Here is a 15,035-nt window from a genome sequence, read left to right as displayed (position 1 = left end):
CGCAATCCAAGATATCCGTATTATCATTACTTCTGAATTCAGAACCACATAGAGAGGCTCTGCAGAAAGTTTTGGATGTGGCATATGTAGATCATGATGTCACGATAGAACAATTCGATAGCATTGTTGCAAACATCACTGCTTGTAACAATTTGAGTTTCTGTGACTCTGATCTCCCTGAGGAGGGAAGAGACCACAACTTGGCTTTACATATCTCCATGAACTGTAAAGACGACGCCATGTCCAATGTGCTGGTGGACACTGGGTCATCCCTGAATGTATTGCCGAAATCCACTCTTTCAAGACTGTCATATCAAGGGCCTCCCATGAGGCAGAGTGGAGTCGTTGTGAAAGCTTTCGATGGGTCACGTAAAACTGTGATTGGGGAAGTTGATCTCCCGATCAAGATTGGACCAAGTGATTTCCAAATTACCTTCCAGGTTATGGTTATCCACCCATCTTACAGTTGTCTCTTAGGCAGACCATGGATTCACGAGGCTGGCGCCGTGACATCCACCCTACAGCAGAAGCTAAAATTTGTGAATAATAAGAAACTGGTAGTGGTAGGGGGAGAAAAGGCTCTCCTGGTTAGCCACTTGTCTTCCTTCTCATACATAGATGCTGAGGATGAAGTTGGAACTCCTTTCCAAGCTTTATCTATAGCTGAGCCGATTGAGAAGAGAACTCCTTCATTTACTTCCTATAGAGATGCAAAGTTGGCCATCGAATGTGGTGCAACTGCTGGATTAGGAAAAATGATCGAGCTAGAAGACAATAAGTCCCGGGTCGGCATTGGCTTTTCTTCTGGGGTCTTCAACGCACAAGGATTGTTCAAGAGTGGAGGTTTTATCCACACTGGTCAGGATTAAGAAGCTGTTGCTGTCTTGGAAGAGGATGTAGAGGACTCTGACAATTTCATTATCCCTGGTGGGGTCTGCAACAATTGGGTCGCTGTGGATATTCCTACAGTTATCCACAAGTCAACGTAATGACCACTTTGTTTAAAAACCCTTCTCCCATGCCAAAAGGAGGAGTGATGACATTGTTGGCAACATAAATATGATGATATTTTCATCCAATAAATTCATGTTAAATGTTTGTTTTTCCAAATTATTTCCCTTTTTGTTTTTTGCATGAAATTGGTGATCACATAAAACCCTAAAACTAGAATAAAATCAATCTTTTCATCTGCATAATGATTTGCCTTGTTTGAATTCTAAAGCCTTTCATATCCAAAATAATTATGCAGGTTGATTTCTAGACCCATTGAACATAATGATCTAACACCATCTCCCAATTTTGAATTCCCTGTATTTGAGGCAGAAGAGGATGATGCTGAAGAGATTCCTAACGAGATCACCCGTCTACTTGAGCACGAAGAGAAGATCATTCAGCCACATCTTGAGAATCTGGAGACAATCAACTTGGGGTCTGAGGATTGTGTTCGTGAAGTAAAGATTAGGGCACTTCTGGATGAATCTGTTAAGAAGGGGTTGATTGAATTGCTACGAGAATATGTTGACGTCTTTGCATGGTCATATGAAGACATGTCTGGTCTAGATACTGATATCATGCAACATTTCCTGCCCTTGAAGCCTGAGTGCGTGCCTGTGAAGCAGAAGCTCAGAAGAACTCATCCTGATATGGCAGTGAAGATCAAAGAGGAAGTTCAGAAGCAAATTGATGCAGGGTTTCTGGTGACTTCTACATATCCTCAATGGGTGGCCAATATTGTGCCCGTACCTAAGAAAGATGGAAAAGTCCGAATGTGTGTGGACTATAGAGATTTGAATAAAGCCAGTCCGAAAGATGATTTCCCTCTACCACATATTGATATGTTGGTAGATAATACAACTAAATTCAATATATTCTCATTTATGGACGGATTTTCCGGATATAATCAGATTAAGATGGCACCCGAGGATATGGAGAAGACAACATTCATCACACCTTGGGGAACATTCTGTTATCGAGTGATGCCTTTCGGTTTGAAGAACGCCGGAGCAACGTATCAATGAGATATGACTACCTTATTCCATGATATGATGCACAAGGAGATTGAGGTATATGTTGATGATATGATTGCTAAGTCAAGAACGGAAGTTGAACATGTAGAGCACCTGTTGAAGCTTTTTCAGCGTCTGAGGAAGTATAAGCTCCGTCTGAATCCCAACAAGTGTACATTTGGAGTCCGTTCTGGAAAGTTATTGGGCTTTATTGTTAGTGAAAGAGGTATTGAGTTTGATCCTGCAAAGGTCAAAGCAATACAAGAGATGCCTGCGCCCAAAACTGAGAAGCAAGTCCGAGGTTTTCTTGGTCGCTTGAATTACATTTCCAGATTCATATCTCACATGACTGCCACATGTGCGCCGATATTCAAGCTCCTCCGGAAAGATCAGTCTCATGATTGGACCGAGGAATGCCAGAAAGCCTTTGACAGTATTAAAGAGTATCTGTCTGAGCCTCCGATTCTGTCCCCACCTGTGGAAGGAAGACCATTGATTATGTATTTGACTGTTCTTGAAGATTCAATGGGTTGTGTCCTTGGTCAGCAAGATGAATCAGGGAAGAAAGAATATGCTATCTACTACTTGAGTAAGAAGTTCACTGATTGTGAGTCTCGATACTCAATGCTTGAGAAGACATGATGTGCTTTGGCCTGGGCTGCTAACCGCTTACGCCAGTATTTGATAAATCATACGACTTGGTTGATATCCAGAATGGATCCAATCAAGTATATCTTTGAGAAGCCTGCTTTAACAGGGAGAATTGCCCGTTGGCAGATGTTGTTATCTGAGTATGATATTGAGTATCGAGCTCAGAAGGCTATCAAAGGAAGTGTCTTGGCTGACTATTTGGCGCATCAGCCGATTGAGGATTATCAGTCAGTTCAGTATGATTTCCCAGATGAGGAGATTCTGTATTTGAAGATGAAAGATTGCGATGAGCCTACACTCGATGAAGGGCCAGAGCCTGGTTCCCGATGGAGTATGGTGTTTGATGGCGCTGTAAATCAATATGGAAATGGTATTGGGGCAGTGATCATTACTCCTCAAGGCACACATATTCCTTTTACAGCAAGGCTAACTTTCAAATGCACGAATAATATGGGTGAGTATGAGGCTTGTATTATGGGATTGGAAGAATGCATTGATCTAAGGATCAAGCATCTTGATGTTTATGGTGATTCGGCCCTCGTTGTTAATCAGATTAAGGGTGAATGGGAAACGAATCAGCCTGGCCTCATTCCGTATAGAGAATATGCGAGGAGGATTTCGACGTTCTTTATTGAAGTTGACTTCCACCATATTCCTCGAGACGAGAACCGGATGGCAGATGCTCTCGCTACGCTAGCTTCAATGATTGTGGTTAAATATTGGAATGAAGTTCCCAATATCACTGTGATGCCCTTGGATAGACCAACTCATGTATTTGCAGTAGAAGAAGTAAAGGATGATAAGCCATGGTATTATGACATTAAGTGCTTCCTTCAGAACCAGATTTACCCACCTGGGGCATGTGTGAAAGATAGGAAGACTTTAAGGAGATTATCAGGCAGTTTCTACCTCAAATGGCGAAGTGCTTTACAAGAGAAATTTTGAAATGGTTTTGCTCAGATGCGTGGATAGACACGAAGCAGACCTGTTGATGACTGAAGTCCATGAAGGTTCATTTGGTACTCATTCCAATGGACATGCCATGGCTAAAAAGATGTTGAGAGCAGGCTACTATTGGCTGACAATGGAGTCTGACTGTTGCAAGTATGTGAAGAAATGCCATAAGTGTCAAATTTATGCGGATAAGATTCATATTCCCCCGACACTTCTGAATGTGATTTCATCACCATGGCCCTTCTCCATGTGGGGAATTGACATGATTGGCATGATAGAGTCGAAAGCGTCCAACGGACACATATTCATTCTCGTAGAAAATGATTATTTCCCCAAGTGGGTTGAAGCTGCGTCATATGCAAATGTGACCAGGTAGGTGGTCGTAAAGTTTATCAAGAATCAACTCATATGTCGATATGGTGTGCCAGATAAGATCATTACTGATAATGGTTCTAACTTGAACAATAAGATGATGAAAGAACTGTGTAGTGAGTTCAAGATCGCGCATCATAATTCTTCTCCTTACACACCAAAGATGAATGAGGCTGTTGAAGTTGCTAATAAGAACATCAAGAAGATTATCCAGAAGATGGTTGTTACGTACAAGGATTGGCATGAGATGCTGCCGTTTGCTTTATATGGATATCGTACGTCTTTCCGCACTTCAACAGGGGCAACCCCTTTCTCTCTTGTTTATGGCATGGAGGCTGTACTCCCAATAGAGGTGGAGATCCCATCAATGAGAGTCTTGATGGAAGCCAAGTTGACTGATGCTGAATGGGTTCAGAGTCGTTATGACCAGCTGAATTTGATTGAAGAGAAGAGATTGACTGCCATGTGCCATGGTCAGTTGTATCAGCAGAGAATGAAGAAAGCTTTTGATAAGAAGGTCAAGCCTCGTGTGTTCCGAGAAGGTGACCTTGTGCTCAAGAAGGTCTTGTCTTTCGCGCATGATTCCAGGGGCAAGTGGACTCCAAACTATAAGGGTCCATATGTTGTTAAGAGAGCCTTTTGAGGCGGTGCTTTGATACTTACAACTATGGATGGGGAGGATTTCACTCGTCCTGTGAATTCAGATGCAGTCAAGAAATACTTCGCCTAGAAAATAAAAACAGAATAGCTCCCTAAGTTGAAAACCCAAAAGGACGACTTAGGCAAAAGTTAGAGACATGAAAAATGATGAATATTTGTATCCGCCTAGGTTGAGTACCTCATCCTTGGGCAATCTAGGCAAAAATAAGGGATTTGGCAAGTAACTGCATCCTGATAAGACTTTGTTCTACAATTATCATCCGTCAGAGATTCTCGTTCATTCGTCATGAACTGAAGCTTCGGATACATCGAATTCAGAATTGGTGGAGAAATGGTCATTATGTTCAATGTAGCCCTTTTCCAATATATATCACTAATTTTAAACTTGCAAAGATCTATGGAGTCTTGCCATTTGTAGACTACCATTCCATCAAATAAATTTGAGCCTTTATCCAATTATTTGCACTCTTATTTGTTTCTATTCAACAAATGTTTTGCATGTTTTAATTGAGAAAATATCATTGAAATTTCTACATAAATTGTTTTAAAACAAAGTGAACTTTCACAAAGACAAAAGGATACCTACGAGATCCTCAGTGCTCTCCCAATGGTAGCATGATCTCCAACAGGGTAAGACTTTTGTTCATATTCCTGACATGACTTTATCCTCGTCTTCCAGAATATTGTTGTGATTTAGCCCACCAAGTGGAGTGCTTGTTGAGGTTATTTACCTCTTTTCCCTTCAGCAGAGCAGTGATCTTTCCTCCTCAGCAGATGTGTCCTCTCTGGAAGATTCGATTTTTTGTGGTTGGCCCCCATAATCCCTTTATCCCTCGGATAGATTCCCCAATAGAGTTGCTTATGTGTGGCAGATTCTACCGGTGCCCTAAACTCTTGTCCCCAGCTGAGACTGATGATTCATCCCTGCAGAGATATTGTTGTCTCTGATCCCCGACAGATTGGATACTCTCTGGTGATTTTGGCTTTCTCTCTTGAGATATAGTACCGGGTGTTTGATTCCTGGATCCTGTGTGTGTTAGATATGTCTGTTTGTCAGCATTCATCAAACGTAAATCACGCATATACATGCATAATTATAACATTCAGATATTCATGTTGCATTTCTTTGCCATATATCATTGTTTGTCTCCTTCTATTTGGTGGTTTATATTTCCCCAAGCAGATGTGTGCGTCTGATCTCTCCATATAGAGTCAGCTCCATAGGCAGAAAGCGTTTATCCTTTCTTCCATATTCCCCACCGAGATATATCCTCATGGATGACGATTGTTTCCGTTTCCTCCCAACACATATATTGGGATGGGTTCCCCTATTGAGTTATATCCTCATTAGGGCGAGTCTTGATTCAGTTTGCCTCTTTGGTTTGATCCTAAATTGGCTCTTGTGACTGTTTCCTTTTGCTTCCCGGTGATAAATGAATAACTGCTCAGTAATTAGCAATCATTCATATTATTCCCGGCGGAGTCTGTGGTTTTCTACCCTTATACCGGTAGTTGTAAACCCTATTTTCTCCTCTTTGCAGAGTTAACCTTGTGTTCATCATAATCGATGACAGTTACTTTTCCGTGGTTTCCTACCCAGTAACCGGTAGGTGTAATCCCCTCCTTGGTGGTTATCTTCATCCAATATTCGGTGTTGATATTCCCTCTTTTGCCTAGATAGTTGCCCTGTATACGCAATTTATCCCCAGCGGGTCATCTCTCGTTTACCCTGTCGACGGTAACGTTTGTTTCTCTCCTGAATTGGTCATCATTATATACCTAGTTTCGGTATCCCGATGCCTTTTTCTTTTCGGTCGATTTATCCTTTATTAACCCAGTAACCGGTTGTGGATAATCTTTCATGCGAGTATATTATCTACGTTCTGACGGTAATAAACAGTATATCTCATGCACTCTTCGGTCGAAGCCTTTTGTTCTTCCCTAGTTGAGTAAGATTCGTATTCCCTTTGTGGAGTCGAGTGTTCATCCTATAATCGAGTTTGCTTTTAGCCCTCTTTTTGGATGATGAGTGTCTTGGGAATATTCCCCGATTCACGCCTTGGTTGGCCACCTATTATATGCCTAGTAACCGGTATCCCTGGTGTTCCTCCCTTTCTGCTCCCTATTATGACTTTTGTCCCCTGTGGAGTCAGATTTCCCTGAGTTGAAATATACCTTTTTAGGTCTTCCTCAGATGTTTTGAAGTTTTGATATCTTTCACCCTCATACCGGTCTTAGATATTCATTTCTTCCTGAGGATGTTGTATCTCTCACCCTTATACCGGTGTTCAGATCGCACGTCTCGTTGAGCTTATTACCCAGTAACCGGTAATACCTCATCTCGCTGCCTCCCCAGGAGAGTCTTTTCAGACATCTCCGGTGAAGTCCCTTAGTGGATTGTTTTCGCTCGGATTTTATCCGAAGTACCCGTTGTTGGGTAATTTTCGCTGTATTGGCATATTCCCCAATACATGCATCTTTGAGTCAGCTCGAGTCTTTCCAATGGATTTATTCCCTTTGGAAATTCTGCTCTCCAAGCTTTGAGTCGTGACCTACTCACGCGGTTTCATTCTGTTACTCCCCAGTAGAGTCTCAGCCCCATAGAATGAATTATTCATGGGAGTCGTCAATTTCTTCTTAATCTTTATCGTTGTGGACACATATTTCCCACAGGGTATTACCTTTTGCATACATACATCTGCATCATGAGGTCTCTTAGGGACAAAAATTTGTCTCTTTGTTATTATTTAAGCCCATTCTACCTCGTCGAGACGAAGATTTTAAGCTTCCCTTCTCCGGCTAGAATGAACTTAAATAGGGGCATCTATAAGACCCCAATTTTGTCCCTAAGATCCCTCATGGCATCATAACATTACATTTGCATAGCCTCAAGGATCATTGAGCATCTTGGTTCCCTTTGCCCTTTGGGTGGGACTTCTTGAGAATGGTTTGAGATCACCAAGCATTCTTGAATTGTATATCATTGCTTTTCTCATTTTGTTTACTAACCAAAAGCACAAAAATATGTCACTAACATCTTTTGTTTGTAGCTTGAGCAATCACAAGGCCAAAAGCTTCAAGGAGGTCATTGGTACAAAGACATGGCCAAGAGGAGGAGGAAGCAAGCATGGTAATGGTTCCCAAAGCTCTCATCCATCAAATATGCCCCCCTAGTGTTTCAATTCATCATTTTTGATCAAGGCAAGTCAAAGGATTTGAGGTTGTTCCCCAGAGAAGCCCTAATTCATCTGTGCATCACAATGCCTTGCTCATGAAGCAACCTCAGCCCATGGTGAAATATAATCAAGCCAAGTTCTTTAATCCTTCATTTCATGCATATTTGAACTTATTTGAGTATCCTCAATCATCAATTCATCAAGATATGAGTCATAAACTTGAGAAGTTGATCAGTCAATTCATCTGACTATTTTGAATTGCACTGAGACCTAACTTTTTATGTGTTGGTCAAATGGATATGGTTCCAAAAAAAATATGTTCTTAAGGACAATATTAACAACTTTCATGTTCATAAAAAAATTTATTTGAAGCTTGGAAGACCATCTGCCATTCCAATACATTATAGGTCATTTTGATTGAAACCCTAATTTTGGGTCAACTTCCCAAGGACATAACTCATTCATTTTTTATGATTATGAGGTGGGATTAAATGCATTGGAAAGCTTAAGATGTCTACTTCAAATGTTATGTTGAACAAAATTTCAAATTCTAAAAATAAATACATGTGATAATGCAAGACAGTATAGGTGCTTTTTGACCAAATGCATTAAAAGTCAAAAAAGTCCAACTTCAAGTGCCCATAACTTTTTCATCCAAAATTCAAATGATGCAAAATATAAGTCCATTTTGATTGTCTTGAAAAGACCTACAACTTTGATGTTGGAGGTTTTTCCATTTGGAGCTTTCATCATCAAAACAGAAGGGCTTGAAAGTTGGCCAATTTTAGAAACCTTGCCTTGACATGTTTTGCCCATCACCCTTCAAGCTCAAATTTCACTAATTTCCAAGGCCCAAATGAAATTTTGATCAACATGACATTTGTTCCTTATGCAATAAGCTTTCCAACCATTACTCATTAGCTTGCATTTTTGATTTTGGACATGCCATTTTCGAAGGCTTCAATGTAATAGTGCATTTTGTGAAAATCACTTCAATTGCCATGCATGATCCAAATATGCCTCATCTGCACGTCCAAAACTTACATGATGATGATCAGCTACCAAAACCAAGTGGAATTAGGCTCTCCATGCGCCTGTACAGGCCCATGCATGGAGGCCCTTACCATTCATGCAAATTTGAAATCATGCAATCAGCCTTGCCTTGCCTATAAATACATTGCATATGAGCTTCATTTCACGAACCTGAAGGCGCCTGAACCTCTGCTGAATTGAATCCTCAACCACACTCAAAGGAACTCTCTCTTTTCTCTAAAAATTTCAGATCTAGAATTCAGTTTCCTCGACTGTTTTCTTTGATCTAAAAGTTCCTAGACCTCTTCACCTTGATCCATTGGACTTCTGTTTTGATAAAGCAAGCAAGGTTTCATGCTCCATTCACCAGAACTCAAGCTTGCACTCCAACTGGTAATTTCCTCGATTCCCTTCATCCATGGACTTTTTTGCTTGGATCTACTGTTGGCTGAAGTCCTCTCAATAGAGGCATTTGATTTGTGCTTTCAATTTTGCAAAAACATGAAGTTCATGATGAACACCATCATACTTCCAGCTCTGATTTCTCCATTTATCGGGATCTAGAGTGGAAGTGCATGGCATAGGAGTGATGTACATCACTTCCTCTTTCGATTGATATATAGATCACACGTTTTGGTTGCCTTTTTATTTTCTGCAACTTGGCCGGAATCTGGGAAGCTCGCCGGAGAAGATGAAGGCTCCGGTGGCTTCATCATGTCCAGTTTGAATCTGGACCGTTGGATGTGATCTCCAGATTCAATCATAGCCATTGCTTGTTATGACCTTTTATTCTTTCCCATGTGGTGGCATTGACTGTGGTGTTTCGTGAGCGCGCGCCTCTGGATCCTTGGATCTGCCAGCTCAATTAATGAGCTCAGATCCAAGGGCTCTCGTTTTTTGCATTTTTCTGATTTCTGTTTTTATTTTGTTTATTTCCTTTTATTTCAAAAAATCATATCTCTCTCATTTTAATTCCAAAAAATATGGGACCAATTGCATTATTTCCCAAATAAATTCTAGTTTCTATTTCTTATTTTTAATATTTTTTATTTCATCATTTGATATTTTTTGTGAATTTTCTCTTTTCTGGTTATTTTTAATTCATTTTAAATAGTTTTTGATATTCAAAAAATGCAAAAATATTTTCCTAACCTATTTGGATGATGATGGATCTATGAAAAATATTCTCATCAATTTTTGAATTGATTTGAGATTTTAGTTCAATTAGGTTATTTTTATTCATTTTTAATTGATTAAAAATAGTTTCTGACTTTTAAAAATGCTGAAATTTTTTGTCAAACTTTGTTTGACCTTGTTGAACTTAGGATAAATCCCTTGGATCTTTCAAGGTTGATTTGAATTGATTTTGAAGTTTGATCTTTCCATTTATTTTAATTCAAGTTTATTTTTAATATTAAAAAATGTCAAAAATAGTTTATTCATTTCTTGACTTCCAATCTTCATCTCACTTCTGTTTTTGATTGTTTGACCTTGACTTTCAATGTTATTGGTCAACATATGAGGATTGGTACATTTTATTCCATTTAATGCATTTTATTTTTTCATTTCCATTTCTCTTATTCATCTCCTTCTTCTTCTTTTTCTTTTTCTTTTGGATCAATGAGTTGAAGGTTGATAAGTTAGCATTAATTAAAGGGATTTAACCTTCCTTGATTCAAATCTAATTCATCTTGATCAATTGATCAAGTGAATGGCTTTGCATTAAGGATAGGTTGTCTTTTAAATCATGCAAAAGGCTTAAACCAATACAAGATCATTTCTCTTCTTCTTTTTGGCATGGCAAGTTTTTGGGACTTGGTTCACTAATCAAGACTCCTAACTTGTGTTTGTTGCCTACATTATTATTGACCGGCCTCAGATAGTTGCGACTTCTACATAAGTCCAATTACGATTGCTTAACATAGCGCTAAAGTTGCCTTATGGCACACTAACTACTAACACTAACTATTGACAATTAACATTTACTTTATGCAATTTACTTTATGCAATTTATTTTTATGCAATTTACAATTCTTGCAGATATTATTCATTTGCTTTTTCTCTTTGCTCATTTGAGCACATGTTTATGTTAATGCCATTTACCTTTTGCTCACTTGAGCACATAATTGTGTATATATTTTTGTGCTTGTGTTTTTGTTTTTGATTGTTGTGAACCAAATGCAAGGAAATGGACTTAGTTTCTAGGACTTTCTCTATGCAAAGAAATGGAGAATTTGGACTTAGATTCTAGGACCTTCCTTATGCAAAATTGGAGTAAATGGACCTTAATGATGAAGAAGAACTTTGAAAGGACTATCTTCTAAACTCCCTCTTGTCCATTCTTTGATTTGTTTATAGAACTTTTTGATGTGTGTTTTCTTGTGCTAGGGGATTCCAAACTTGAGTAACTTTAAGGAACCATTACCATGAGCATCCAAAGTGGGAGATACAAAAGCCATTGGAGGATCCATGGAGCATTCTTTGCTTGTTGATTGCTTAAAATATTTGCTTGTGATTGCTTATTCCAAAGGATGGGAGTTACTTGGATCATCAATATGATCTCAAGAGAGGAACTCCTAGTGTGGTTTTGATTTCTTATCCCTCACCTTTTATTTTCCTTAGGACTTAGCCATTCTTCTTCTTCTCTCCACTCTAATCCAAGCCAAAACTTTTGTGCAAACATTTAACATTTGTTTTCAACATTAGAAACCTAAGCCTTATGCTTTTGATTTTCAAACTTTCTTTTCATAACACTTATTTTGAATTGAATCTTTAAGTCAACTTTGACCACTTTTGTATATACTTCCAATTGGTAAAAATAACCCATTCAAATTTCCTTTTGTGGTTCCAATGACCACTTTCTTAATTAAATTTTCCATAACCTTTAGCTATTAGGTTTGAGTTATCTTTGTGGTAGATATAATGCTCACCTATATCCTTAGTGATGGACAATGATTCCTCCATGCTTATTATAGGGTTAACCCCTCACTAGCATGTTGAAGCTATCCTCACATGGTGGATTTGTGGTTTGGTTGAGTTTTCTCCCTTTGATAAAAAAAGACCTTAAGGCTTTTGGACCAATCAATTCACCAACTCATTTTGAGATTTTTACCCCGAACTACGAGGTTTTGATCCTAATCTTTTTATAAGATGGTACGTAGGAAATGGGTTTATCCATCCAAACAAAAATGTAAATAAACTTGTATATTCTCTTCTCATCTCTTCAATCATGTTTGCACAAACAAAATTTTCACAAGACAACAACCTTCACAAATATGAAAAGGGCTCCCTAGGAGTACCTAGGATGTTTTGGGTGCCTAACACCTTCCCATTGCATAACCAACCCCCTTACCCAGATCTCTATTTCTTTTACTAGTTTTTGTTAAAACTTTTAGGTTTCTAACCATTCCTTTGGATAAATAGAAGTGCGGTGGCGACTCGACTTGTATTGTTTACCTTGGATTTAGTCAATATCTCTAATGGTAACGAATACCCCGCTACACCCCCTTACCTCTTCAATTTTCTAGAAACCCTAGCTTCCCTCTTGTTCTTCCCCTCTTCTCCTTACTTTTCCTCTTCTTTTTCTCTATTGCCTCAAATGATCAAATGAATCCTAATTCTCACTCTCCTTACCTCTTACTATTTATATTATTATATTTGGGCTTTAAAGAGTGATACCTCTAATTTAATTAATAGGCCCAATAAGACCTAATATTTAAATATCTCTAATTAGTTCAATTAAATTAAACTAACACAATATACACACCAAGTTAATTAATATAATTAATCATTATATCTCATATCAACTAAATAATTAATTAACACACCAAATTAATTAATATAATCGATTATTATACTACCTAACAACCAATCAATTAATTAACACTCCAAATAAATAAAATAAAATATAGTAATACTAACATAAGAAATAATTACTAAAATTGGGTTGTTACATCTGGAGCATCCACTGTCAAAATACCAGTCTTCTTTGATTGAAACCCTAAAGAAAGTGTGAGGTATCAGGTTAGTAGCACTAGTCCTTGGAACCCATTATTTTCTGTTGATAGGGATGTCATGTTTGGGTCTAGGTTGATGATGAGAAGGACTAGGATAACCATACAACTTAAAGCAGAATGATTTTGTGGCCAAATTTTCCACAGTAATGACATCTCCATCTTTGGTGTTTTCCTTTATGTTGTCTTTCCTTATGATGTTGTGACACATTATGTGTCAGCTTTGGTTTGCTACCAGTGTGACTACACTCAGGTTTGGATTTATTGAACCCAAGGCTAAACTTGTCTCTTGCCATTTTTCCAGTCTGGAGAATTTTGTTAGATCCATTGTTTAGCATTTTGATATACTTTGTCATCTCATCCAGTTTGGAGTTCAAGAACACTGCTTTAGTTTTCAACTTAGAGATGGTTTCCAAGTGTTTTGTCTTCTCATCCTCCAGTTATGTTATCAATTTCTTCTGACTTTCCACCTGTTGACACACTTCTTCATTTATGTGGCACAACTTTCTGTAGGTAGTGGATAACTCATCAAAGGTTACTTCATCATCACTTGTGTCTTCATCAGAACCCCATCTTCCAATCAAGGCAATCACGTGATTTGCAGTCACGTGGATAACTCTCCTTCTGTTTCACTTTCATCAGACCAAGCAGCAGCAAGACTCTTCTTCTGTTGCTTGAGGTAGGTCCCACATTCAGCTCTAATGTGTCCATACCCATCACATTCATGGCACTGAACTCCTTTTCCTTGTTTGGACTTTTCATCAGATCTTGTTCTTCTTCCAGCATCATTGGACCTACTAATGTCAGATGAGATGTTCTTGACATTAGACTTAGACCTTACATCCATCTTTTTTAGAAGTTTGTTGAACTGTCTCCCCAGTAATGCTACATCATTTGCCAGATCTTCATCAGTATCTTGACCATTTTCTTCCTCTTCAGTGTTTGACATGAAGGCTATGCTTTTGACTTTCTTATCAGATCCATCACACATTCCCAACTCAAATGTTTGGAGGGATCCAATTAGCTCATCCACTCTCATATTGCAAATGTCTTGAGATTCTTCCATGGCTGTCACTTTCATGGCAAATCTCTTGGGAAGTGATCTGAGTATTTTCCTCACTAGTTTTTCATCTGACATCTTCTCACCCAGGGCTCCTGAGGCATTAGAAATTTCAAGGATATTCATATGAAAGTCATGAATATTTTCATCTTCTTTCATCCTCAAATTTTCAAACTTGGTAGTGAGCAGCTCCAATCTAGACATCTTCACTCTAGAGGTGCCTTCATGAGTGGTTTTGAGAATATTCCAAGCATCTTTAGCCACCTCACAATTGTTCACCAACCTGAAGATGTTCTTATCAACCCCATTAAATATAGCATTCAATGCTTTAGAGTTTCCAAGGGCTAGATCATCCTCCTCCTTGGTCCATTGTTCCACAGCCTTCTTATCAGTTGTAACTTTTCCTTCCTTAGTAATAACTGGATGTTCCCAGCCTGCTAGAACAACCTTCCAAGCCTTATTATCCAAAGATTTCAGGAAGGCTACCATTCGAGGTTTCCAGTAGTCATAGTTGTATCCATCCAGAATAGGTGGTCTGTGAACAGATCCTCTGTCTCTATCCATAGTACCAGAAAGTAACGTCCCTAGATCTCACCCAGAACCAGAGCAGGATGCCTACTCTAATACCAATTGAAATTCTGGTATCAGATATGAGATGTCGAAGGTAATGTCACGACACTAATATCTGAACAATATAAACAAGATAAAAGATAGAGAACAGTAATACAAGTGACACATGCAATTGTTAACCCAGTTCGGTGCAAACTCACCTACGTCTGGGGGCTACCAAGCCAAGAAGGAAATCCACTAAACAGAATTAGTTCAAAGACTCTCAGTAAACAACTTCAAGTTACAATCTTTTCACCTAATCTCTACCCGTGTGACTTATATCTAAGAACTCTTAGATATGAGATCCTACTCACTCCCTCTCAATCACAACAGTGATGTAAAAACAAATATTACAATGAAAGAAGACACTCTTCAAGAACACATACTTGATCTTGCTTAAAATCTTCAACCAAGTAAACACACACTCATGCTTCAAAGCTTAGAGTGGACAAATTACAACTCAAAAGTCAATCCAATTCAATCATCTATGGATGAATGAATG

Source organism: Lathyrus oleraceus, chromosome 4 (assembly GCF_024323335.1).
Source record: "Lathyrus oleraceus cultivar Zhongwan6 chromosome 4, CAAS_Psat_ZW6_1.0, whole genome shotgun sequence".
Lineage (NCBI taxonomy): Eukaryota > Viridiplantae > Streptophyta > Magnoliopsida > Fabales > Fabaceae > Lathyrus > Lathyrus oleraceus.
This window is presented reverse-complemented; position numbering follows the sequence as displayed.